This window comes from Gymnoscopelus braueri (assembly GCF_963280865.1).
Source record: "Gymnoscopelus braueri genome assembly, chromosome: 15".
NCBI lineage: Eukaryota > Metazoa > Chordata > Actinopteri > Myctophiformes > Myctophidae > Gymnoscopelus > Gymnoscopelus braueri.
In genome coordinates this window covers 42827608-42831667 of record NC_137620.1, presented here as the reverse complement: position 1 = coordinate 42831667, position 4060 = coordinate 42827608, and the positions used below count along the sequence as shown (strand labels likewise).

Here is a 4060-nt window from a genome sequence, read left to right as displayed (position 1 = left end):
ACATTATGTTGTTATCTTTCAGGATCTTTTAAATATGTTGCAGTGTGACACTAATGTCATGCTACTCTTTATTGTACCACTGGATAAAAACTTTTTTCTTAATGTTAACATTGATCTACTCTGAACATAACTATCCTTCAACTGTAATTTCAATCACAATACATATTTCAACAAAAAAAATACCAAAGCTTGTACAATCGGTCTTTAATTTCTGCACCTCTTAATGCTTTAAGCCATTAACACCTGTCATGTTAGATTTTAAACACTTTAACACATCTTATAGCAGATCTACAAGCTCATAGCTCGGCGCTAGTCGATCTGCTATATTTTTGTTTTAACAATATTGAACATTTTTGCAAATCTTTGAATGTATGTTTTACCTCAAATCTTTGCTTTGCCTAGACTTGAGTTATAAATGTGTGTGTGTGTATGTGTATGTGTATGTATATATATATATATTCAAAGATTTGCAAAAAAAAAAAATTACTCTCCAAAAAATAGAAGATCTACAAGCTCTTAGCGCGGCACCGAGTTCCGCGCTATGAGCTTGTATATCTGCTATTTTCTGAATAGCCAAAGAAATCTTAAGTGACACAGATGCGTTCCCTATCTTAATGGGATAAACAACCATAAAATACAAGTTTTAACAAAATGTTTTGACCAAATAATAACATTGATTTGCTTCAAGGCGTTGCCCTCTTCTTGTATCCCCCTCCACCACTTCTACCAGGCGACTGCTTGAAGTGGTCAGAGATGGCAGCGCTGACTAGGTTCTCCATTGTCTCTCTGAATGTCTTCTGAACGGCTTCTGCAGTCAAAACAATGACATATAACTCTCATACACACACGTGTACAACTTGAATAAGCAATCAACAAATAACTAGCACTGACAAAGTTATTTTTACCATTGATGACAGAAAGATAGAAGGTAGTGCTTTTGAAAGCTCTCTCCTGCTGTCCGGCACCATGCTAGTAGAAATTAGTCATCAGGCCATTGGTGAAAAGTCTGAAACAAAAAGAAAATGAGAAGCTAAATCGTCAATGGCATACTCTGCCAACAATAATGTTGATATGAAACAGAAATAATAAATAATACACTAACACAGTGGGAAATGATAAATAATACTTCCATTCTTACTTTTCTCCGACATGGGAAACTGAAATAAAGAAACCTTGTGACAGTCTGCCTGTGATTTAGGATGTGAGGCTATACTTTGGCAGGTGCAGATCTTAATAAACAACATTACTTGTTTTACAAGTTCAACATCATCATCCCTACCCAATTACATCTTTGCCACAGTAAGATGACTTCCAAACTTTATAAAAAGGTACCTTTTGGAATCCTGTGAATGTTTCTCCTCTGATAAGATTTCCTGTTGGTGAAAGACAAGGCAATTACATGTCATACTTGCTACTTACTGTTGGGGGGAGAAAAGAAAATTAAACATCTTACTTGCACCATTGCAACCTATTTTGCTCACTGCTACAGTCAATTTAAATTTACCTTGTGGTGTTATTTCTTCATTGGGGCTGGAGTAAGGCTTCTATTCACTGTTGGGGGTAAAGGAAATAAATTAGACATAGTCACCGTTATGATCACTCCTAGACTCAAAATCTACCTTGTGTAGGTAGTCCTTGCTCCATTTCATCTTGGAGTAAGGCTAAGATTCTCTGTTTGGTGGGGGTACTTACTCATCTCACTTACAAACTCACCACTTATATCACTGCAAAACTCAAATAAATTGTACCTTGTGGTTGTGGAGTCCTGGCACTGCTTTGGCATACGCCTATGATACACTGTTGGGGAGAAAACAAAGTAAATTACATGTCATAATTACACCATCACTATTGTGCTCACAGCTATAGCAAATCAAATTCTACATTGTGTAGTCCTGACTCTTGCTTGGACTGGACTGAAGCCACAATTCACTGTTAGGGGTGGAAGACAATGAAATTACATATCCAACATAATGTTTTCAATGTCATCTCCAAATATCTCCACTTAGCCATCTACACATACCTACATATATGTACATATCTACACATAGATCTCTGTGTCCTCTGTCCATTCAGGGCAGCTTGAGCAAGCAGTGTATTGCTGTGATCTGTTTGAAAACAATGACATTATTAATTTCACAGCTTGTCTCAGCCCCATATAGCAGTACTGACTCCACTGTAAATGGATCCACAACAGCACTGTTCCTCCGTAGCCTGGCCAAAACAAAATCTAGGTGGCTTCTGCAATGAACATATAAACGAATTAATTAATTCTAAGATTGGGAGTATCAATAGCAGAGGTTATGTAATCTAGAGTGTGTGTGCACATGTGCACATGTGTGCACATACACAACAATGTGCCTGCACATTGTTAAAGAACAATACTTTATTACACTGTACCATATTCAACCAGGTTCACTCCAATTGGAACAAAATAAAAGATTATACACAATGTATGTTCCGTGGTTTTACTTCTTGCAGTAAAGTAGTGGATCTACAAGCTCACACCGTGATGCAGATGCAAAGCGTTGAGCTTGTAAATCGACGTTCTTCACGGACTGCTAAAGTTAGCTACTGGCATTAGTTAGCTGCATCTAGCAGCTTAGCTAGCTAGCTAGCTGCAGCAGCTAGCAGCTTCCTTTAGAAGTTATAAGCTTGCAAGCGGCTTAAGAAAAGTTTTAAAATCAATAAGCAAAGAACACTCACCTCTATAGTCGTATTGCCATTTAAATAATTAAACTTCATGTTGATGAACATCGTGATAACTCGCATGAAATGTATCTATTTGTGAGTGTTTACTGTTTGTCGTCCGCAACCGGAACCACTAATGTTGCCATGTCTCGTGAGAAAATCAGAAAACCAACCTCCGAAACCAATCTGCGTTTTACTGTTGCTGTGAAGCCCAGTGTTGCCAAGTCTCGTGAGAGAAATAAGCAAACCGAACTACAAAGACAATCTGCGGTTTACTGTGGAAAGTCTGGTGACGAGAGGTTAGCGGTTTACTGCTTGGCTTTCACTCGTTCCTCAGTATTTTATATTAGCCTATCACCATTACTGCAAACTGCCGTTATTTTTTATATTTATGCATTTAAAAAAATATATTTGCATATATCACCATTAATGCAAACTGCATTATTTCGCTATAATAGTGAGATTTAATAATTTCTATTGTTAGCATCCTAAAATAAACGATTTCAAACAACATGAAATTAAGTAAATGTCATGGTTTAAAACTGGTCTAAATGTAGACGTTGATATATGGTTTTGATTTAAACGTCTAAATCTAGGCTAAATTCAAACTATACTGTATATTGATAAATGCTATTCAAATTATTTAGTCCAATATTTGGAGATCAAGTGCAGCTTACAGTTGTTTTTTTAATCAAAGTTTTCAAACAACATGACTAAAAAAATAAGTAAATGTCATGGTTTAAAACTGGTCTAAATGTAGACGTTGATATATGGTTTTGATTTAAACGTCTAAATCTAGGCTACATTTAAACTATACTGTATATTGATAAATGGCTATTCAAATTATTTTAGTCCAATATCTGGAGATCAGTTGTGCAGCTTACAGTTGTTTTTTTTAATCAAAGTTTATGGAATAATGGATTAAATTCAATCGTCTAGATTCGGTCTATAATACGACCGAATCTAGACCGGTGAAATTAGGTCTAAACAAAAACCAGACGTCTAAAAAACGACTATGGCTCACTGGGTTTAGTGGTTCTCAAAGTGGGGCCTGTGGACCCCCAGGCCGGGTCCTTGAAGGGGTTCCAGCAAAATGTGTTAATAGCGTAAAAGAAAGTTTAAACACTTTAACAGTATATACTGTATACTTCAGCTATTTTAAGGTGTTTTCCTTCGTCAACACTTTTCTTTTTATGAAAATCAAAACTAAATCAAAACTAAATCTGTTATGACCTTGTGTGAAATGTCACAAAAATATTGCCTTTTATTCTCCATTTTCCATTCATTACACACAATAATGCTTTTAATTTGTATTCAACACAGATGTTAAAGTGAATAGGACATGGCATTTCAAAGAAATGAAATTAATTTC

At 35.9% G+C, this 4060-nt stretch overlaps 1 long non-coding RNA gene across 1 annotated transcript; it reads right to left on the bottom strand.

The window, feature by feature from the left end:
- Window positions 1-598: 598 nt before the first annotated feature.
- On the bottom strand, window positions 599-2049 carry LOC308101944. Its single transcript, XR_013934586.1, has 5 exons — window positions 1749-2049; window positions 1482-1551; window positions 1333-1355; window positions 906-1006; window positions 599-808 (listed from the first exon to the last, which is right to left on the bottom strand). It is a non-coding gene; the product is annotated as an uncharacterized lncRNA (long non-coding RNA).
- Window positions 2050-4060: the final 2011 nt, after the last annotated feature.